The sequence below is a fragment of the Rhinatrema bivittatum genome, chromosome 13, assembly GCF_901001135.1.
Source record: "Rhinatrema bivittatum chromosome 13, aRhiBiv1.1, whole genome shotgun sequence".
Classification (NCBI taxonomy): domain Eukaryota; kingdom Metazoa; phylum Chordata; class Amphibia; order Gymnophiona; family Rhinatrematidae; genus Rhinatrema; species Rhinatrema bivittatum.
This window is the reverse complement of record NC_042627.1, coordinates 23,901,635-23,925,906: the sequence shown is the minus strand read 5'-3', so window position 1 is coordinate 23,925,906 and position 24,272 is coordinate 23,901,635. Positions and strand designations below refer to the sequence as shown.

The following is a 24,272-nucleotide window of genomic DNA, read 5'->3' as shown; positions in this document are numbered from 1 at the left end:
ACCTGTCGCCAAGTAGGCAGAGGAACTACTTCAAAGTTTTCCAACAGAACTCCTGTTACGCTACATCATTTTTATTTATAATTTTAATGGTACATCTCAGGGAGTGATCTATTTTGTTTTGTGTCCCTGTGCACTTTTATACATTGGCAAAACACTTTGGGCACTCTGGACAAGAATTATTGAAATCGAAGCTGTGTGAAAAATAATCGTTGCCAGCGCCTATTGTCCAACACTGTATGGATCAACAGCATTCTTGTAAGGTATTAGAATGGGATATATTGGACATTATCACATCGTCAGTTCATAGAGGAAACTTGGATTTACAGTTTCCCCTATGAGGAAAGACTAAAGAGGTTAGGACTTTTCAGCTTGGAGAAGAGACGACTGAGGGGGGATATGATAGAGGTGTTTAAAATCATGAGAGGTCTAGAACGGGTAGATGTGAATCGGTTATTTACTCTTTCGGATAGTAGAAAGACTAGGGGGCACTCCATGAAGTTAGCATGGGGCACATTTAAAACTAATCGGAGAAAGTTCTTTTTTACTCAACGCACAATTAAACTCTGGAATTTGTTGCCAGAGAATGTGGTTAGTGCAGTTAGCATAGCTGTGTTTAAAAAAGGATTGGATAAGTTCTTGGAGGAGAAGTCCATTACCTGCTATTAAGTTCACTTAGAGAATAGCCACTGCCATTAGCAATGGTTACATGGAATAGACTTAGTTTTTGGGTACTTGCCAGGTTCTTATGGCCTGGATTGGCCACTGTTGGAAACAGGATGCTGGGCTTGATGGACCCTTGGTCTGACCCAGTATGGCATTTTCTTATGTTCTTATGTTCTTTCTTATGCGTCTTGAGCAAAAATGGATCCACTGTCTTAAGACTTGGGCTCCACATGGGATCAACCAAAACATTGATTGGTTGGTATTCATTTAATATATTGTGATGTTCTTTTGACAAAACTCCTTTTTGAACGGACGTATTCCATACTTTAATAATCACTCATTTTGGTTGGTTCTTTTTGTCACATGTTTTGTCTCCTTTTTTGAAGGACTGCTTTAAAATGTTTGAGAACTCATTTTGCTTTTGTCAGACTCTGGTGCAGGTCTCCTGAAGAAGAACATATTTGAAACATTGATGTCGGGACTTGTATTGGACTAAACAAACTGTGTGAAAGCTGTGTTGTGAAGCGTAAACTGAAGATTTATATGTTGACCTCTATTTGGCAAGGAGAATACTGCCACCTGAACACTGCTTTGTATAAGTTAAGTATCCCGCTTTGACTGACGTTGGAGGCATTGTTTTAAACCACTTTTGAGTCTGAGATTCGAATCACGTTTTTAACATAATATGGATTATCACTTAATTACAAATTCATAAAAGACTGGCATGTGATGACATTTGCAGGCGTATACTTGAAATCCCCCACTGACCCACCTCCATCCCGACATCTTCCTCCCCAACCACCTTCTCTTTACCCATTCTCACCCCCTCTTCTTCCTGTGCCTCCCTAACTTATTCTCCTTATCTAAATACCTTAACATTCCCCTTGTTACCTCTCCTCCCCCTAGAAAGTTTGTACTCTATGGCATATCATACTTCTAAACCCCAATTCTCTCTTAGAAATGCAATTACCTTTGCATGGCAATACGTTTTGTTTCTGAAATGTTTAGGCACTGTTTGTTAAAGTTGCTGTTCCAATTTAGATATTATATGGTTTGAATTCAGTTCCCTGAAAAGCCTTTTACGCTGCTTTCATGTTCTGTGTAAACTGATGTGATGTTCCTAACGAATGTCGGTCTATAAAAAAATTTAAATAAATAAATTTGGCAGAGTATTTCACCAGAAGAATGCACTGATGAACCTCCAAGTTTGATGCCTCATTATAAGAAACAATAAGTTTTAATGATTTTATAAGTTTTGTGTAATCAGCACTCACGTTTATATTGCTGTTTAGTATTTTGATACACGTGATGGGTTTGCTCCTTTGTGCTTTGATATTACTTAGATTTCCTTCTGCAGGCCGCCTTCGGAGCAGCAGCCAATAAGCTGTTCTCTGTTTTCTTCCCATTCTTTTTCTGTCTGGCTTTCTTTCTTTATAATTCTGTTTTTCTTTCCTTTTTGTAATTAACACTAAAAGAATATAAGAACATAAGAAGTTGCCAATCTGGGTCAGACCAAGGGTCCATCAAGCCCAGCATCCTGTCTCCAACAGAGGCCAAACCAGGTCACAAGTACCTGGCGGGATCCCAAACAGCAGACAGAGCCCTCTCTTCCAATAAATAAAGCAACATATTCTTTCTTGCTTTCCCATTTTCCTTTTTTTTTTTCACAATGGCTGTTCCTTTCCTTGCTCTCCACAGTCCTTCTTTCTTTGCGCAGTTAACGTGTTTCTTTAATATAAAATGGCAAATACCAGGAAATAGAATCTATCCTTCTCGTCCTTTGGCTCTCCCCCATGCAAAAAACCTCCTCCCTGCCAATCCATGGGAAAGAATTTAGGGTCTGAACAACGCTGATGGTTCAGACCCTGCAAATTCATGCTATAGCATCCCTCCTGAAGGGGGAGGCTGCCAGCCCTCTCTGGGAAATATCGCCCTTAAATTCTGTCCTTAAAGCCACATTTCCAGCAGCAGGCCTTTCAGGGTGTAACTCCCACAAGCACACGCACAAATCACTGCGAACCTGCCCTTAGTGTCAATATCCTTCTAGATAATATTTCTTCCGCCCCCTCCATTTTTTGATTCCAAGTTTACTTCTCTCTAGCTTTTAAATTTTTTTTTTTTTTTTTACAATAGCATGCAAAAAAAAAAAAAAAAAGTTGCAATATAACATCTTAGCTGTTTAAATAAGGAGCAAGTCAAGGCCCCTTGGGGAATTTGGTTTCCACGGAAACAGCAGGCTGTTGTCTGTGCCTTATATAGCCTGGGAAAGATGCCTTGGCTGCTTTGGAAGAGTCTCGTTCAGAAATTTCCCTGATAAGATCACTTTGTTCCCAGATTCCCATCTGACTGAGAGCAGCTTAAAAAAAAAACGAGTCTGGTCCCGGGGCCCGTCCCCGGGAGACAGCCTGCGGTTCAGGTCAGCTTCTCTGGTTCAACACCGTGGAGGTGACCCGCTTGAGCTCTAGGAAGGAAGGGAATGCGACTGTCGCTATCGTAGCAAGTCCCCTACTGCCCGGAGGGTGCGAGGAGTACTGAGGACTGGTTTTGGGTAGGAGAATCTCCCTCCGGTCCTTGGCCAGTGAGGGACCCTGGTGGGGCAAGCTTTGTAAGCTGGGGAAAGTTAATCTGCTCCTTTCATTTATTTTCTTTTTTACTACAGGTCAGTGGCGTAGCCAGAATTGATTTTTTGGGTGGGCACAAGGTTAACATGGGTGGGCTGTAGGCATGCAGGTCTACTAGTTGTTTTTTTACTGATAAATAATGCCAAATTATGCAGCACAGCATTCACATCTACGCCTAAGTATGAGGTTTACTTAATGATACAAACATCATTCACGGTGATTTGTGGTACTTTAGCCTTCTTATTATTACGATTTTATACACGGCTCCTACCTGTCCATAAATTTTGAGAGAGCGGTTGTGTTGCTTATATTTAAATTGCTAACATCTCAAAATATAGATATATATTTTTACCTTTGTTGTCTGATCTTTGCCTTGCCGGTTGAGCCCTGAACTTTTTTTTTTTAAGGCAGCAGTTTCCTCCTCCTGCTTTGGACTTGTGGCTCAGTCGGAAGCATAAACCAGGATCTGGTGCAAGAAGCCTTCGTTGGCGACCACCCAGGGATTGCGTTGCCCTCTTTTCATGTTCCCTCGCAACTTGGCTCTAGTCCGTTCTGTGTAAAACAGCCCTTTGGCTAGGCGCCATGTACCGGGGCTCCCTCTAGAAACCTGCAATTCCTGGCCCTAAATCCAGCCACCAGGTGGGGCCATTGCTCAATGATAAAGACGTCCTCCCCCAGCCTCCAACAGCCTCCTCAGCCCCAGCTGGTCCAGGCAAACCCCCATCCCTCCACGTGGCTACAGTCTACAGCACTGACGCTGAGACTCCCCAGCACGGAACACCTTACACATACTGCAAGTCAATCACATAATGGTAAAAAAAAAAATGAGTAACACAAGCATAAGGAATTAGAAGACTAATATTTTCCGTCTAAGGGGGGGCCAGTTTAACATTTCAAAACGTATTGCTTGTGCTGCAATATTGACCTCATGCAGTGCCATACTATCATCAATCTTGCCAAGAAAGTACCAGTGGAGAGGGGCTGTGAGATCTAGAGCCCCGTTCGGTAAAGATTTTTTTTCCATAGCCACAAAATGGGGGAAAGTTCATTATGAATAGGGCCTGCAACATGGTACATCTCCTGATGGCTCACAGGGGGAGGGACCCAGCCAGCTCCTCAGAGTGCGTCCTGGGCATGAATGGCTTTAGAGGATGGTAAAATCACAGGGGGGGGGGGATGAGAGTGAGGCGCAGATGAAAGCTCTGCTGGCTTATCTCCTCTCTGTTTTGCTTTTTGTGTTTTTCAGTTCAATCGAAATATGACCTGGAAAGACTACACTTGCTTGTTATATTCAGAAAAGAGGAGTGGTCAGCCCTGTGGCTCTGGCTTTAGTGCTAATGTTTGGGTCACTCCTCCAGTAGAGTTGGCAAGGCCGTGGAGGTCATGCACTTGAGCCATGATTAAGAGTGGAAGGTGGCGGCTGCTGCTATCATGATGAACCTTTGGCAGAATAAGAGCGACACTGAGGGGACAGTCTCAGAGGAGATCTCCCCTCCGGGCCGCAGTCAGCAAGGGAAGCTGAAATCACCTGATTGAAAATAAAAGCTTTGAGGCAATAGTTAGAAAGGATTAGACAATTCTGTTAGTGGTGACCTCATGTTATAAGGCTATTCAAAGGTACTGTAGGTGAAGTTTATTATAGATTTTTGCCATCTAGGCCTTCACCATAGGAGATAATATGTACACTCCTCAGCAGTGGGTGTGTTTGTTAATGGTCCATCCCACACTGGGTGAGTCCCTTGTCCAAAATGTATAAGTGTTCAGTGAATATCAGGGGGAAGTAGGAATCAAGAGATAGACGTAAGCTGAACTACACTGGTTACCCATTGAGCAAAGAATACAGTACAAAACACTATGCACCATACATAAATTAATACATAACGAAAAAAGCAGAATGGCTGAACACTGCCCTTCGTGTACACGTACCTCCCAGAAACCTGAGATCAGCCAACAAAGCACTCCTAACTATTCCTTCAGTCAAAACAGCAAGACTAACCCAAGTGAGGGAAAGAGCGCTATCCTTAGCAGGTCCTATACTATGGAACATGCCTTTAGAGATCAGATTGCAGAGACATCAAAACCTTTAGAAAAAGTTTAAAAACATGGCTCTTTAAACAAGCTTATCACAAAGAGAATGGAGAATAGAATCCAGGGAAGTGTAAGGTGCGGACAGCAGAACATCGACACACATCACCTTAAATCAATAGGTGTGCTGTTATTTTTATTTATTTATTTGCTCACCTCTAAAAGAGAAGCCCGTGGCTGTCAGCGGGCTCGAGAACCGACGCCGGCAAAATTGAGCGTCGGCTGTCAAACCCGCTGACAGCCGCCGCTCCAGGCCAAAAGGAGGCGCTAGGGACGCGCTAGTGTCCCTAGCGCCTCCTTTCCCTCATTTGCACCGCGTCGCCTAATTTGCATGCTGGAGCATACTGGATAGCTCGCACCGGCGAAGGGCCGGTGCGTGCGCCGGGAGAGCGGGCGTTCGTCCGGTTTTACAGTATCGGGCTGTTAGTATAGTCAACCTGCTCATGCTGCCTTTATGAGGTCCTGTGTTATAAATTAAAGTTTTCTTTGATGTTAGGCTCATTTGTTTGCTATTCCAAGAAACCTAAAATATGATGGTAGATAAGGACCATTAAGCCTATCTACTCTGCCCAATTTAATTCCTGCTGCAATGCGTAGATCTCAGCTGAGCTCTGGTTTTCCCCCACTTCTTCAGGACCAAGGTTCCTCTGTGCCTAAATCCTGTTACTGTGTTTGTCTCCATCACCTCCACTAGTAAGTGGTTCTGTGCATCCCGCACCTTTTCTGTAAAGAAGTATTTTCTGATGTTACGCTTGCATCTACCTCCTAAGGATGTGTATGCATCTGATTTGTTGTCGTTACAAATAGACTAGAATTAAGTGATAATGCTCCAGGATTGTGCTCTCCTAGGGGGCAGTCTTCAATTTGAAAATGTGTTTTTGCCTCCTATCCTCTTACAGGGTCCCTAAATCCAGCACACCCAGCTGCCCTCTTTGGGGCTGGTGCAATACAGTGCGCTCAGCTGAGCGCACTGTAGAACCCGCAGTTGGACGGGTTGCAGAGGCTCTAACTAATCCCCTTATGCAATAACGGGATTGGCGCCTCTACAACCCGCGTCCAACACGGAGTGAAACTAATAGCGCTCATCGCATGCAAATGCACGTGAATGAGCCTATTAGCTATTCACTCCTGAGGCAAGAAAAAAAATGTGCGTCCAGGACGCATATTTTTGCGATCAGAAAGTAACGCGACCCCTAATTTAAATATTGCATGGCGCCCCCAGGAGGGCATCGGCCCTTTTGTGGTACAAATCTCACAGGTTAGGACTTGCTGGGGGGAACTCCAGTCATGGTAAATAGCTAAGCTGTCTTTGCAGGAAGCCCCATCAGCTTCTTTACCCTCAAATCATTCTCCACCCCCATAAAACAACCGAGCAATGGGGCAACCTTCAGTATTTGATTTATACTCTGTCTTTCGGACACTTCAGAGCGGATTATATTCAGATGCAGGAGGTATTTTCCTGTTTGTACCTGAGGCAACATTGGAGGGTAAAGTGACTTGCACAGTCACTACGCACCTTCTCAAAAATTCATTTCAGCACCATCCTGTTGTTTATCCAGTTCAGTCATTCCTCCATGACCCAGTGGTGCTCCTGGCTTCAGCTCATCCATGGGACAAAAAAGCCTGAAATGGGAAGGTGGGGATAAAGATAATCATTTTATGAAAGAAGGAAGATTATTTACTACAGCTGGTTATCTAAGAAAAATACTCCCAGTTCAACTGCAAACTGCTACTTGTAGGTGAGAGACCAACTTAACTTTCCACAAATCTGCCAGAGAAACTAGAAGGGCTGAAACAGAACAGATAGTAAAAGTAAACCCCCGCAGATGAAATGATTGGCAGGAGGAATGGAATTAGGTTCAGGCAACTAAATATAGGAGACCTCCACTCCTCCTTTTTTTTTTTTTCCCAGGGAAAATGAAGCAGGAAGGTATAAAATCCATATTGCCTCCTTTCCCACGATTCATCCCCCCCCACCCCCGGCCTGTTTCCTCCATGAGGCCACATCTGGGAGCTGCACATCGTAACGCACGAGTGTCACGGGCAAACGCATACAATGTGCTGCCTCCTCGCTAGGAGCGCAGCGCCTGTGGGAGCCGTGCAGCCCGAGCGTTCGTAGCTCTGCCCCCCACCCCTCCAGAGATGGGCTGCTTCGTGCATGCCCACGTCCGTCAGCTGTTCTGCCCCTCCTGAGCCCTGTAAAGATCGGAATAGCCGGAGAGATCCGACCCACGGAGCACGGTGCAGGGAAGATTTGCTCTTGTGGAGATTTAGTCCCGGGCGTGATGTTCTACGCCCAGCCACGTTCCTCATTAGAGAGGCCATCATAATCAGTTGGTCCTGGTCTCTTTTTCCCATTTTTTCCCTTATAGCTCATTTCCTAATTCCTTTTCAGTGTCTTTCTTCTATTACTGTCTTCTTCCCTTCCACACACACACATACACGCTTTCTCTCACAGACTCCCTCTCACACACTCAAGCTGTCACTCTCATATGCTCCCCCCCCCCCCCAAGCTCACATTCAAGTTCTCACTTTCTCACCCCTCCCCAGGCTTATATTCTTATGCACACACAGACGCACATCCAGGCACCCATTCTCACCCACACACATAAACCCAGACTCCCATTCTCACCCACAAACCCATGCTCCCAATCTCACCCACACATATTCAAGCTCCCATTCTCATCCATACATATACACATTTAAGGTACTATTCTCACCCACACATACACACATTCAAGCACCCATTCTTATCCACATATTCAAGCTTCCATTCTCACCCACCCACACAAACCCAGGCTCTCATTCTCACCCATATATACACACATTCAAGCTCCCATTCTCACCCACCCACAAACCCAGGCTCCCATTCTCAACCACACATACACACATTCGAGCTCCCATTCACCCACATATTCAAGCTTCCATTCTCACCCACATACACACCCAGGCTCCAGTTTTCACCCACACACACTCCCATTCTCATCCACACATACACATTCAAGCACGTGCACAGCTTCCGCTTTCTCCCCCAGAGCAGGAAGATCAGCTGCCTCTCCTGCTGCCACGTAGCAGGTTTTGGATTTGGACTTTAGATTTAATTGCTTACCGTTCCAAACCTGAGTTCAAGGTGACAGAGGACGGGGTTCAGTACGATTTTTTCACGCCTTAGAAACGGGGGAGGGGGGGATCATTGGATCACTGCCCGCATTAATGCAAAACTCGCAATTACTTTCTATCTGTGGACTCCGCCCCGGTTTTCGGAATGAAAGGCCGCTGGCACCTTCATTTTCAAAAATTATCCCAGGAAAACTACCCGCACGCGTTTGCACCTGCAATTTTTGGGGGGTTGGGCTTAGTTTTCCCAATGAAAAAGTACATGCATACTTAGAGGTAATTTCAACCGTATGCATGTAAGTGGAGACCCCCCTCCTGACCCCTGAGATACGCATACGTTTAACACACACAGGGAGGGCAATGTTTAAAATTCTTTTTCCATAGGTAAAGCATTGCTCTACCCATGGAACTGAGCTTGAAAGTCACCCTCAGAGTGGGAGAAGAGCCTTAGGAATCAGGCCTAAGTCTCTGAAAATTTACTCTGATTAGTGCTCACTAAATCGAAATAGTGTGCACCAAATGGATTTAGTGTGCTGTAAATAAAAAAGAAAATAAAACAAAAACACAAATAAAACCCCATAATGAATAAAAAAAACTGAAAAACAAACAAAAAAACTCCCACAATAATTTTCTGGCTACCCACAACTATTACCTCCTGGAGTCTCATAGTGTGACTTCTTGTTCTAGCACATCCTTTCCTCTGAAAAAGATTTGCTTCTTGTGCATTATTTATACATTTATTTATATATTATTTATTTATTAGCATTTGATATTTTGCCTTTAGTTAAAGGTAGGGACAAGGCGGATTCTATAAAGCCATGAGAATATAAGCAGATATGAGGAAGATTACAAGTAAATAGATAAGACGTAGAGCACATTAGGTAGGAATAGGGACATATGTGCATTGAGTATAAATTGCATATATTTACAGTATATTGCATTGATCGTTCAGGTATTTGAATGTCTTCCTCTTCTATTTCTCCTAATCATAATTATAGTACCTCAGCTGTTCAACAACATGCAATAGATTTAAGAAGGGCTGGCTTCCATTTGGTCTGTGTAACTTCTTTTCTCAGGGCACTCTCTGTAGAAGCAAGGGGCTACCTTCAGATGCTGCAGAGACCTAGGAAACTCACTATAGTCCTGGGAAAAGGTTCTCCAGTGGGGAGGGAGGGACCAGCACTTGCTCCTAGGAACAAGGGGATCAGCAGACACTCTCTCAACCGAAATCTCACAAAGAAAATGTTGCAAACCAAGAATAAATTGTATTGAATAAAAAAAAAAAATACTTGGAAAACAACAGTATAGATGTAATATAAAACAAAAATATAGTTCTTTGTAGTACATAAGCACAGATGTAGGTAGGCAACTGGGACATCCACTTGCTCCTATTTTTATTACATTTATTTATATTCTGCCTTTCAGACACTTCAGAGCAGATTACATTCAGGTAATCTCTTAGAAACCTTGTCAGATTATATAAAATCCTCTTCTCCCACTTGGCATTTGTCACACTACCTGGTCAAGCATCTCTGTCTATGAGGCCTGGGAGCAGTCACCCTCCTGAGCAGTGGGTTCAGCAGGATGCCCCCTGGAAGCCACTCTCATCTTTATATTCCCAGTGGAGAGAGAATGCAGTCTGCCCTCTCCTGTCCTGGAACTAGAAGAACAACTAACACCTTGCTCCCTTCTATTTATTTATTTAACATCTTTTCTATACCGTCGTTAAGAAGGATACCGTCACAACGGTTTACAGTAAGGCACATAAATGAATGTAGGTAGATGTATCAACTTATATCAATTAAACAGGTGCCATCAAAGTTCGGTAACATAGTTTTATAATATATTATTATTTGGTAACTGTGATGAAATATGTCCATTTCTATCTGTATCAATTTTGAATACAGGATTCGAGTTATAATTGTAATTGTGTCTTCTCTTTTAGAGGTGAGCAAATAAATAAATAAAAATAACAGCACACCTATTGATTTAAGGTGATGTGTGTCGATGTTCTGCTGTCCGCACCTTACACTTCCCTGGATTCTATTCTCCATTCTCTTTGTGATAAGCTTGTTTAAAGAGCCATGTTTTTAAACTTTTTCTAAAGGTTTTGATGTCTCTGCAATCTGATCTCTAAAGGCATGGTGTTCCATAGTATAGGACCTGCTAAGGATAGCGCTCTTTCCCTCACTTGGGTTAGTCTTGCTGTTTTGACTGAAGGAATAGTTAGGAGTGCTTTGTTGGCTGATCTCAGGTTTCTGGGAGGTACGTGTACACGAAGGGCAGTGTTCAGCCATTCTGCTTTTTTCGTTATGTATTAATTTATGTATGGTGCATAGTGTTTTGTACTGTATTCTTTGCTCAATGGGTAACCAGTGTAGTTCAGCTTACGTCTATCTCTTGATTCCTACTTCCCCCTGATATTCACTGAACACTTATACATTTTGGACAAGGGACTCACCCAGTGTGGGATGGACCATTAACAAACACACCCACTGCTGAGGAGTGTCCATATTATCTTCTATGGTGAAGGCCTAGTATGGCAAAAATCTAAAATAAACTTCACCTACAGTACCTTTGAATAGCCTTATAACATGAGGTCACCACTAACAGAATTGTCTAATCCTTTCTAACTATTGCCTCAAAGCTTTTATTTTCAATCAGGTGATTTCAGCTTCCCTTGCTGACTGCGGCCCGGAGGGGAGATCTCCTCTGAGACTGTCCCCTCAGTGTCGCTCTTATTCTGGCAAAGGTTCATCATGATAGCAGCAGCCGCCACCTTCCACTCTTAATCATGGCTCAAGTGCATGACCTCCACGGCCTTGCCAACTCTACTGGAGGAGTGACCCAAACATTAGCACTAAAGCCAGAGCCACAGGGCTGACCACTCCTCTTTTCTGAATATAACAAGCAAGTGTAGCCTTTCCAGGTCATCTTACGATTGAACCGAAAAACACAAAAAGCAAAACAGAGAGGAGATAAGCCAGCAGAGCTTTCATCTGCGCCTCACTCTCACCCCCCCCCCCCTGTGATTTTACCATCCTCTAAAGCCATTCATGCCCAGGACGCACTCTGAGGAGCTGGCTGGGTCCCTCCCCCTGTGAGCCATCAGGAGATGTACCATGTTGCAGGCCCTATTCATAATGAACTTTCCCCCATTTTGTGGCTATGGAAAAAAAATCTTTACCGAACGGGGCTCTAGATCTCACAGGCCCCTCTCCACTGGTACTTTCTTGGCAAGATTGATGATAGTATGGCACTGTATGAGGTCAATATTGCAGCACAAGCAATACGTTTTGAAATGTTAAACTGGCCCCCCCTTAGACGGAAAATATTAGTCTTCTAATTCCTTATGCTTGTGTTACTCATTTTTTTTTTACCATTATGTGATTGACTTGCAGTATGTGTAAGGTGTTCAGTGCTGGGGAGTCTCAGCGTCAGTGCTGTAGACTGTAGCCACGTGGAGGGATGGGGGTTTGCCTGGACCGGCTGGGGCTGAGGAGGCTGTTGGAGGCTGGGGGAGGACGTCTTTATCATTGAGCAATGGCCCCACCTGGTGGCTGGATTTAGGGCCAGGAATTGCAGGTTTCTAGAGGGAGCCCCGGTACATGGCGCCTAGCCAAAGGGCTGTTTTACACAGAACGGACTAGAGCCACGTTGGGAGGGAACATGAAAAGAGGGCAACGCAATCCCTGGGTGGTCGCCAACGAAGGCTTCTTGCACCAGATCCTGGTTTATGCTTCCGACTGAGCCACAAGTCCAAAGCAGGAGGAGGAAACTGCTGCCTTAAAAAAAAAAAAGTTCAGGGCTCAACCGGCAAGGCAAAGGAGAAAAGCAAATCAATGATGGCCTCTCTAATGAGGAACGTGGCTGGGCGTAGAACATCACGCCCGGGACTAAATCTCCACAAGAGCAAATCTTCCCTGCACCGTGCTCCGTGGGTCGGATCTCTCCGGCTATTCCGATCTTTACAGGGCTCAGGAGGGGCAGAACAGCTGACGGACGTGGGCATGCACGAAGCAGCCCATCTCTGGAGGGGTGGGGGGCAGAGCTACGAACGCTCGGGCTGCACGGCTCCCACAGGCGCTGCGCTCCTAGCGAGGAGGCAGCACATTGTATGCATTTGCCCGTGACACTCGTGCGTTACGATGTGCAGCTTCCAGATGTGGCCTCATGGAGGAAACAGGCCGGGGGGGGGGGGGGGGGGAATGAATCGTGGGAAAGGAGGCAATATGGATTTTTATACCTTCTTGCTTCATGTTCCCTGGGAAAAAAAAAAAAGGAGGAGTGGAGGTCTCCTATATTTAGTTGCCTGAACCTAATTCCATTCCTCCTGCCAATCATTTCATCTGCGGGGGTTTACTTTTACTATCTGTTCTGTTTCAGCCCTTCTAGTTTCTCTGGCAGATTTGTGGAAAGTTAAGTTGGTCTCTCACCTACAAGTAGCAGTTTGCAGTTGAACTGGGAGTATTTTTCTTAGATAACCAGCTGTAGTAAATAATCTTCCTTCTTTCATAAAATGATTATCTTTATCCCCACCTTCCCATTTCAGGCTTTTTTGTCCCATGGATGAACTGAAGCCAGGAGCACCACTGGGTCATGGAGGAATGACTGAACTGGATAAACAAAAGGATGGTGCTGAAATGAATTTTTGAGAAGGTGCGTAGTGACTGTGCAAGTCACTTTACCCTCCATTGCCTCAGGTACAAACAGGAAAATACCTCCTGCATCTGAATATAATCCGCTCTGAAGTGTCCGAAAGGCAGAGTATAAATCAAATACTGAAGGTTGCCCCATTGCTCGGTTGTTTTATGGGGGTGGAGAATGATTTGAGGGTAAAGAAGCTGATGGGGCTTCCTGCAAAGACAGCTTAGCAATTTAACATGACTGGAGTTCCCCCCAGCAAGTCCTAACCTGTGAGATTTGTACCACAAAAGGGCCGATGCCCTCCTGGGGGCGCCATGCAATATTTAAATTAGGGGTCGCGTTACTTTCTGACCGCAAAAATATGCGTCCTGGACGCACATTTTTTTCTTGCCTCAGGAGTGAATAGCGAATAGGCTCATTCACGTGCATTTGCATGCGATGAGCGCTATTAGTTTCACTCCGTGTTGGACGCGGGTTGCAGAGGCGCCAATCCCGTTATTGCATAAGGGGATTAGTTAGAGCCTCTACAACCCGCGTCCAACTGCGGGTTCTACAGTGCGCTCAGCTGAGCGCACTGTATTGCACCAGCCCCAAAGAGGGCAGCTGGGTGTGCTGGATTTAGGGACCCTGTAAGAGGATAGGAGGCAAAAACACATTTTCAAATTGAAGACTGCCCCCTAGGAGAGCACAATCCTGGAGCATTATCGCTTAATTCTAGTCTATTTGTAATAATGACACAATCAGAGTAAATTTTCAGAGACTTAGGCCTGATTCCTAAGGCTCTTCTCCCACTCTGAGGGTGACTTTCAAGCTCAGTTCCATGGGTAGAGCAATGCTTTACCTATGGAAAAAGAATTTTAAACATTGCCCTCCCTGTGTGTGTTAAACGTATGCGTATCTCAGGGGACAGGAGGGGGTCTCCACTTACATGCATACGGTTGAAATTACCTCTAAGTATGCGTGTACTTTTTCAAGGGAAAACTAAGCCCAACCCCCCAAAAATTGCAGGTGCAAACGCGTGCGGGTAGTTTTCCTGGGATAATTTTTGAAAATGAAGGTGCCAGCGGCCTTTCATTCCGAAAACCGGGGCGGAGTCCACAGATAGAAAGTAATTGCGAGTTTTGCATTAATGCGGGCAGTGATCCAATGATCCCCCCCTCCCCCGTTTCTAAGGCGTGAAAAAATCGTACTGAACCCCGTCCTCTGTCACCTTGAACTCAGGTTTGGAACGGTAAGCAATTAAATCTCAAGTCCAAATCCAAAACCTGCTACGTTGCTAAAAATAGAGTTCATTTGTGGCAAATCTTCATGCAGCCACATGCACAGGAAGCATTCGGGGGAGGCGTGCATTACATGTGCACACATACCTTACACACCTAGATGGCTTGCTGCTAATGCACTTAAGCTCACGCCCCCGTTTTACTTTGGCTAAATATATATGTGCGTACATTTAAAAAAAAGAAAATGTCTTTGCTGAAGTTTTCAAATTACAACCGGAATAAACAGAAGATAAACAAAACAGAGAACTATTCCCAATACACAAACTCAGCATCATTGCAGTTTTGGCATTTTGACTTACTGACATGGCATACGTGTCAAGCTTAAAGTATTTCAGCCAAGAAATCCGTACTTTTATGAACCTTTGCACACAGCTTCTCGCAAGCTAAGTTCTCCTGGTGGAGGGAGGACCTCTTTCCATTAAAAGGCTCTCCTAGCAAGAGCCAGACCCCCAACCCCGCCTTTCCAGCTCAGCGTACGTGGGTGCCTCGCGTTTGGAATTCGCCTTGCTCTGTGAGGGCTTTCAAGCATGTCCGTGCCTTGGAGGTGTACGCGCCTCACCGCAGGTCTACTCTCAGTGCTTGTAGGTTTTCAGACTGATTTATTTGAATCAAATCCACCCGCATTGCACACATATTACAAGACTAACCGTTGGGCGTTTTGTATACCGGGAGAGCTTCGTTTATCTGTTGGAGCTGCCCAGGGCTGACTTTAGAAGGGTGCGGGGCCCTGGGTGAACTGACCCCCAGCAGGGGCCTGGAATGCCGGCGTCCACCTCCGAGCTTGGGTTTGGACCTACCCGTGGCAGTTCGGGACCACCCTGAAAGTGGGGGGCCCGGGGCGCTCGCCCCTATTTGTTCATCCCCCCCCCACCCCAAGGATGGCCCTGGAGATGCCTTTAAACTTACTGGGTAAATATATAACTTTCCATGCACAGGAAAGAGAGTCTGTGTTTAGCAACAGAGCAGCAGAGGGGGATGAAGAGGCAAGGGAAAGAGAGAGAGAGGGGGGGGGGGGGGGGGGGAGGGAGACAGAGTTAAATTATGAAGCTGCAGATATTTATGGTGACTCAACTTTCCTATCAGTAATGTTTTGTATACTTAGACCTCCTACGCAGCTTGTTCCCTGAAAAGGGAAACTAGAGAAAATAGCCAGTTGGCATATTTTATCCTAATTAAAGTGAGTTCAGGGGTAAAGGTGTGCAGGGGAGCGGAGGGGAGGAGGGTCTAATTCTCAGAAAGTAAGTGGAAACTAGAGCATTAGCAGGAAATTAAGCTTTTGGTATGTTTTTTTTTTTTTTTTTAATCCTCCTTCTCATATCTTTTTTTTTTTCCCTTTTGCCCAGAAGTTCCCATCTGCAACTATGGGCTTCCAACTTAATCAGAACCAGGTCTCTTTTGGGCTACTGCACCACGAGACCATTTGCAACTACTTAGGGTTATTCTGCCTACGTTATGTCCCCTTCCCTCCCCCCCACACCCCCCCTCCCCCAACTCAGCCCAGTCATTGCAGGATAGACCTCAGCCAGAGGCCATGCAGCAGGGCTCCTCCCATCACTGTAATCATGGGCCCTACCTCCAGCCACTAGGTGTCGCCTTTGAGCAATGACCGGGGCTTCTTCCTCCCAGGTGCCGCGAGCGCTACTCCTGCAGCATCCCCAGTCCCTGGCTGACTCCCGCAGAACAGAAGAGCACAGATCCTCTGCTCAGCAGTGTCACCCGGGCCAACCTTTCATATTTGTTTGAAGCTGCACAGGGAAACTTTTTTTTTTTTCCCTTCCCTTGGCCAACTCGAGGCAAATTACAAACCGGTTTTAGGGAATTTCCTGTCCCATAGCTAGAGGAATGGGAGTGGGGGAGAGGCAGGGAGACAGGGAATTGTACTTCCTAAAAGTGATGGGAATCAAAAGGAACTCCCTCATTCGACAGCACGAGTGTCTGAATTTAAGGACTACTAAGAGGCACGACAGGCTCCACCAGAGAGCGGTTACACAGCAGCTATGAAAACAAAAGCAAGGGAGATACAGATGGGGTGAAAGAAGGTACTTTTTAAAAAAACAGTCCATTGTAGATGCAGGGTGCTGCTTTAAGTTTTATCACGCATTTACAGCCTTTCTTACTTCAGAACAAAAAAAATGGGATATAACTTAAACTTTTAACACTAGGTGTACAGATGAGAATGGCTGCTTGGGTTTTCTCAGGGAAAGAGAAGCTGCAATATACGTACGTATCGTACAGAGGAGCCAAGGAATGCACAAAGTGTGAGACAAACTCTACAGTACTTTTAACTGTAAATTGACCTTAAAGGGAGCCCACTAAAGCAGCCTTAGGCCAGAACTCGAGGAGGTCCGTGCAGGGATAGTACTGGGCTCCCTGGTCCCTGGATCTGCAGGACACTGCTGGGTTTCCGGGCCCTGCATTCGCAGGACATCGATGGACCCCTGGACCCTGGGTCTCTGATGGGCTTCCCAGATCCGTGAGGCACTGCAGGCTCTTTATTTCTATCTGTCCCAGGTCCCAGTGCCTCACACAAGCTAAGGCCAGCATAGAAGCCATGAAGAGAAAATAAACAGGACCAAAAGAACAATACTTGATCAAGCATTTACTAGAAATCAAGAGCTTTAAACCTTATCATTAGTATCCTGTTTTAAAATGCTCTCTCTCTCGCTCGCACACACACAGACATATTATTATATACCGGTAAATGCAGGGGTTAATTTGTAGACAGAAAGGAAGTGGAACTGTGGAGCAGGTGATGGAGGAAGAGAGGGAGGCAGGGCAGGGAGTGGGGGCAGGGCCAGGTGTAACCTGTGCAAGGGGGTGGGGCCAGGACTGGGTGCGAAGTCTCTCCCTCCCCATTTCCCCAGTGATCCTCCATCTCCAGCTCACACCACTTCTCAAACCCCAGTCATCCTTCATCCACCAGAACTGATTTATACCATCAGCTCTGTTTGTCCCAGAAAACCAGTGGCAGGACACCTTTCTGGCTTATTCAGCCCTGGGTGACAGACCCAAAGAGGGTTTGAATTAGCCCAAGTTTGACACTTGTGAGCAGCAGCATAGTAGCCAGGGCTGAAACCTTGTGCTACTGCTCATAAGTAGTCAGATTTATGCTAATTCCACCCTTTTTTTGTGTGTGTGTGTGTGTGTCTGTTGCTTGCACTGCAGTATCTGCTTCAGGATCACACCCTTCCCCCTCTCGTTCCCTGAAGAACAAGAAGGCAAAAGTGGAACAGGAGGGAAGGGAGCGGAGTGGCTGGTTCTCTTCTCCGTCCAGGTTCACCCCTTCCCCTCCTGGAGGGGAGGGGCAGGGACAGAACGGCCTCCGCTGCTCTGCCTCTTAATGCTCTGAACAGAAGTGGCAGAACTCCGAACCTTCACTAATTAAGCCCAGTATATAAGATATATAAATGTTGAAGCGCCCTCCGACCCTCCTGCATGACAGTGCAGAGCTGAGGCCGCGCACATAGTGTGTTAAGACTGGGGTGCACGCCTCCTCGTCATCTCTTCTCCCTTCCCGTGTTTATCTGAGTTGGCACTTGGGGGACTATTTTTAAAAGCGGCCTGTTTCCAATTGCCTGGCGTCGCGAGAGAAACAAATGCTTCTCTTGTGAGAGGCTCAGAGCGCAGGAGAAGGCACGGGACTGCGCCAGCGTTCGGTCATTGTCGCCTTTTCTTGTCCTCCCTTCCATCTTTACCTGCTTTCTCTTTCACACTAGTCCCTATTATTTAATGTTCTGCCGACATTAAATCTAGATGCCCATCTGTTTATCCCTTTCTTGCCTCTAGGCATCCATTTCCGATCCAGAGGCGTTATAGGCTCACATCCTTCACACCCCTACTGTCTCATTGGCTGACGTTTGCTGAGTTACCCACGGAAATAATTCTCTTCCACGTGCTGCCTGCTCCCTACTTTGCTGGTTTTACCTATGAACCCTGGAGTCCACATATTAAAACTGAATTCCTCAGAATATCAACTTGACTGTTTCACGGCTCTGTTACTTTTTCTTATGCCCAGATTTCCTTTCTTTTTTATCTCAAGGTATTGCAGTTGTTAGTTTCACACTTGTTCAATAATAAAAAAAAAAAAGAAGCATATCTTTTATTATGGCCACAACCCCTGTTTTTAAAAAAAAAAAAATCTTCCTTGTGGTCAGCAGTTCATGCTAAATCCTTCCTTGTACAGTGGAAAAGGGTAAACAGTGGAGTGCCTCAGGGATCTGTATTTGGACCGGTGCTTTTCAATATATTTATAAATGATCTGGAAAGGAATACGACGAGTGAGATAATCAAATTTGCGGATGATACAAAATTATTCAGAGTAGTTAAATCACAAGCAGACTGTGATACATTACAGGAGGACCTTGCAAGACTTGAAGATTGGGCATCCAAATGGCAGATGAAATTTAATGTGGACAAGTGCAAGGTGTTGCATGTAGAGAAAAATAACCCATGCTGTAGTTACACGATGTTAGGTTCCATATTAGGAGCTACCACCCAGGAAAAAGATCTAGGCATCATAGTGGATAATACTTTGAAATCGTTGGCTCAGTGTGCTGCAGCAGTCAAAAAAGCAAACAGAATGTTAGGAATTATTAGGAAGGGAATGGTTAATAGAATGGAAAATGTCATAATGCCTCTGTATCGCTCCATGGTGAGACCACACCTTGAATACTGCGTACAATTCTGGTCATCGCATCTCAAAAAAGATATAGTTGCAATGGAGAAAGTACAGAGAAGGGCAACCAAAATGATAAAGGGGATGGAACAGCTCCCCTATGAGGAAAGACTAAAGAGGTTAGGGCTGTTCAGCTTGGAGAAGAGACGGCTGAGGGGGGATATGATAGAGGTCTTTAAGATCATGAGAGGTCTTGAACGAGTAGATGTGAATTGGTTATTTACACTTTCAGATACTAGAAGGACCAGGGGGCATTCCATGAAATAAGTAGTAGCACATTTAAGACTAATTGGAGAAAATTCTTTTTCACTCAACACACAATTAAGTTCTGGAATTTGTTGCCAGAGGATGTGGTTAGTGCAGTTAGTATAGCTGGGTTCAAAAAAAGTTTGGATAAGTTCTTGCAGGAGAAGTCCATTAACTGCTATTAATCAAGTTTACTTAGCTAATAGCCACAGCTATTAATTGCATCAGTAGCATGGGATCTTCTTAGTGTTTGGGTACTTGCTAGGTTCTTGTGACCTGGTTTGGCCTCTGTTGGGAACAGGATGCTGGGCTTGATGGACCCTTGGTCTGACCCAGCATGGCAATTTCTTACGTTCTTATGTACTACAAAACAAAGAAGCCATTCCACATCTTCCAAATTCAATATACAGATAATGTATAACAATTTACTCTGGTATGACAACTTTCATCCCAGGCGGCTCTGTCAAGGACACCCTATTGGCCAATTTTTGCGCATTTGCAGACTTTGTCCCTCAGTGGAAGATTTTAAAAAGAAGTTTGCTACGCTAATCCACCATGGTAACCCATTGTCAGTTTTGAAAAAACCTTACCGGCATGCTCATTACTCCAATCGGGATTTACGTCTGCAGTACCAACAACCTGAGTGCTCTTGAAAAATGACTTGGTGTTTTGTGATACTTGCATAGGTCAGCATCTATTGCTGCCATCATGTGAAAACATTGGCATATTTTATCTTTCCATGAGGCATTGGTGGAGAGAAGGAGGGAACATACTTTAGGGCGGACTTACCATCTTAGTCTTCCGTGACCATATTGTTAGGATAGCGTTCTTGTGGAGCATGCGATTTCTGGGCTACAACAATATGTGCTGCCCGATAGAGTCATCCTTGCACTAAGCAATGTTATGTTGAAATCAAAAAGGACTATGCAATGATTTTTTTTTTTTTTTTTTGCCGTGTGAAGCTTTGCAATGTTATTGTCTTAAAAATGAAGGGCCTTTAATCAGTTCTGTTGGGTGCATTTTTGTAAAAAGGTTCTTTTTGAAAAAGTCTTTTGCAAGATTTTTGGTAAGATTTTTTCATAAATGATTTTTGCAGATTTTATGTGGGATTAAGTATAAGTTGAAATCAAACACTGATTGCATTTCTACTTTTGTTGTTTACATCCTACAGTGCTCCTGTGATCTTATCTATGTGGGCCAAACTACATGCCCTATACAGACCAGGCTAATTGAACTTCGAAGCTGTATATGGACCACAAAAGAATTTGCTCCTATGGTCCAACATTGCTTAAGCCATAATCATTCTTTTGATTTCTTGCCTTGATCTCTCTTAGAACAGATACCTTGCCATGTGCCTGCCCAGCAGAAGACGCTTACCTGGCATGAACAGTGTAGGATTTTTCGTTTAAATGCTGTTCACCCAGGGGATATGAATACTGCTGTCAAATGGTATTCATTATGCTGAATTATTGCTTTGGAAATTAGTTTGATTTTAGATCATTTCCAGTTGCCTTGTGACTTCTGGTATATAACGCCGCCATTGGGTTTGGGTTTCTTTGCAGTGGTGTCAACATATGGATGCGCCTACTTTTGCCTGAGAATTGGATTTCTGCAAGTCTGAGATGATACCTTGAAGCAGAGCTATGTGCGAAACATGGTTCATGTCGGACTTTGGGATTTTGTCATGTCGGATTCAGATACTGCACACGGCCCGGCTCGTTTGAACATTTATTAAGATTTGGGCACATTTAGTCAATTTTAATGGTGGCACTGAACCACAATATATTCTGCCTCCAACCATCTTTATTAAAATGTTAGACTATTTTAGCCATTTCACCTATAATTATAATACATATGAGGACTATGGATAAATAGTAACATCTACTGACTATCCTACCTCTGTCTCCTGTTATGATGGCAATCCTTTTTCTACTATAATTTACTTGCAGCATCCTTTTGCTTTTGTTTTGTGTTTTTTGATTTACAAACAGAGGGCATTATATATACATTGAATCTGGAGGTTGTGGAATGGTTTCTTTGGTTTGTAGTTTTACATAGCGAGTTCTTCTTATTGCACTCGGGACTTTACATTTGGTAATATCCTTACCTGTACCAGTGTGTGATGCCGCTAAGGATCAGTACGGCTGAACCCTAATGTAGTTAGACAATAGTAAGGATAATCAAATAGAAGGAGCTATGAAAAAACTTTAAATATAGAGGAGTAGATATTCAAATGCTACTTAGCTGGATAAGTTGGATTTATTTGGCTACTTATCCAGCTAAGTAGCATTTGATGGCAGTCCCACCAAAGGGCAGAACTCTGGTGCTGCTGCAAAACCCGAAGTGCCAGGATTGGGCCAGACTGCTGAGCTGGTTCCCTTTGGGCTGTCATGCTGATGGGGCAGCCACCGTACTGTGGCACACACTGGTAAGGTCTCTTGAAAACGTAAGCTCAACGCAAAGAAAGTTAAGTGGGTGAATTAAACAAAAGGTCTAACTAAATCTCAGGCATGACAGGAAGCAAAACTGGGATAGCAGGACTAAACATGGAGGTGATCTTCCGGGTGCTCTCAAGTGACCTGGATTGGCCACTGTCAGATGAATGGTGGATACTTGGAATGTCCTCCTAGAAGAGGTGGTGAAGGCAAGACCAGTAAATGAATTCAAACGGGCAGGGGACAAACACAGAGGACCCCTCAAGGCTTGAGGTTGAAAATGAAGAAAAGGGGATGGTGTAAAATTTCTGCGTGGTGACACCTGCAAGGAGCGTCATTTCCTACCCTTAAAAGAAAGCACAGGGGTAGCCTTGTTAGTGATGTGCGCTTGTCTAAAACAAGTGGCCTTTGGAAGGCAAAAGGGAAAAATATTTGGGTTTCGCTGAATAGCAACCCTTGTAAAATAAGATATTCATAAGGTAGTTGGCATAAAAGAAGTCTTTGAACAATTATATTCAGAGCACACAAAAGGAGGAACCAGCACAGATGCACTCTGCCCACAGACCATGCACACAGACTCCTCTTCCTTCAAATTCATTCATGCTTTCTATTTTCTTCCTGATGCTGCCACAATTTGCCAGAACCACCTCGCTCTCAGTACTTTCTATGGGAGCAATTCTGACTATTAAAAACTTTTGAGTGATGGCAAAATAGAAAAATTAGATTGAATAAAGCTTATTGTTGCACTTTATTACATATCAAATGTAACAACTGTCACCTGCTTTAAACACTGGCTAAAGTTTCCCATGCAAAAGCTGCTTTTAAAGGGCCATTACTGCTTTTCCCACTGGGGATCATAGCACTCATTTTTAAAAATTGCTTTGGCTTATCCTATCTACATTAGCTTTTATGATCTGATATCACTTTTTGCTCTAGTTTGAGCTTAGTTTCATTTGTATTCACAGCTGTATTCCTTCTCTCTCACAAATGCTTATACAGTTACCGTACATCTGAAACACTCACACTTGCACTACACCCACTTTCTACATATATATTCCTTTTACATCCATATGTATCTCTCATCTACTGACACAGAACTCATTACCTGACTGATCCTTATTCAAATCAGCTTAGAGGACTCAGGAATAGAATGAATTGCTACAGGAAGTTTGCCTCCGATGAAGAAAAAGACAGGCAGATCGAGGTTGAGTTGTTTATGAAGTGAAGCTGTTTAAAGTTATGCCCAAAAGCTGCTGCGCTGACAGAAATGTGTGAGCTCAAACGGTCAGAAGAAAGACAAGTAGAGAGTGGCTCTCTACTCTGCAGGAGATCTGACCCGCAGATGCATGGCCAGAAATTACGTTAGTAACTCTGCAGCAGCACACAGGCTGTTTTAGCTCAAAAAAGGAAACAAGTAGCTATAAAATTAGACGGAAATAGTAAAAGTCTTTAAGTGTGTGCTGACCAACCGTCCTCTTGGTAGCTGGAGGCAGAGAACACTGGCATGTAGGATTCTAATGAGGTCATATGTGGAGGTGATGTAAAAAAAAAAAAAAGAGCAACTCTGCCTTCAAATGCTGGATGAGAGGAATATACCCACATGTTCTTGACTGGTGGGCAGAAGGACAAGGAAGTGTAGAAATATTAAAAGACATTATGCATACTGACTGCACTGCTACATTAGCATGCAGGTCTCATTCATACTGATTGCTTTCGGCACTAGTTTGGTATTATATTCAGTCATTTCTCAATCATGCAAGCTAATGTATACATACATACATACATACATACATATACATATACACATACACACACACATATATATAAAGTTTGCTCACTGTTAGTTTAAGGTGACTAACTTGTAAACTACTGTATGTATTATGTGTAGTGAACTAAACAGTTTAGGATGATTGCTGAAAACTTAACAGTGGCAGAAAGATGATACCCAAAATGCTTCTGGCTTCCAAATTTTTAATCCCACTCTTGTAATTTGTCCTTGTGTAAATCACACATCTACTGGGACAAGTATTCATTTTATATACTTTAATTTTCCTTTTCTTCTCTCTAAATAAGTTAGTGTCCTTTTCTTCTCTCTAAATAAGTTAGTGTTATTTTCCATCTCACAAGAAGCTAAACATGTATTTGTTTTATGTTATTGCTGTTAAGACCTTAGATATATTTCAGTGTAAAATTTACTAGCTTGTTTCTGTCTTTATTTGTATGATAATGCTGAAACACTCATGTTTTATTAGGGAAAGAATAACAAATTTATTTAAACAACAATTCCCAATGGAAAGGACTCCATCACCAAGTGACAAATTCCCCCTGTAGATAAAATTATGGCTATTATAAGATTGTTTGTCTTAGTTTTTTTTCCATGATATTTTTAACAACAGGAGCAGAATCTGAGCATACCAGCTATGTTTGTGAAACAGTGTGTCTGGGAGAATAATGCCTTGGATTCCAACCATCAGATTGCTCGGAACCAACCTGAACATTCTAT

At 44.0% G+C, this 24,272-nt stretch overlaps 1 long non-coding RNA gene across 1 annotated transcript; it reads left to right on the top strand.

The window, feature by feature from the left end:
• Nucleotides 1–3,013: 3,013 nt before the first annotated feature.
• LOC115075180 lies at nucleotides 3,014–24,272 on the top strand. The gene is made up of 3 exons (XR_003852458.1): nucleotides 3,014–3,211; nucleotides 13,039–13,189; nucleotides 24,166–24,272. It is a non-coding gene; the product is annotated as an uncharacterized LOC115075180 (long non-coding RNA).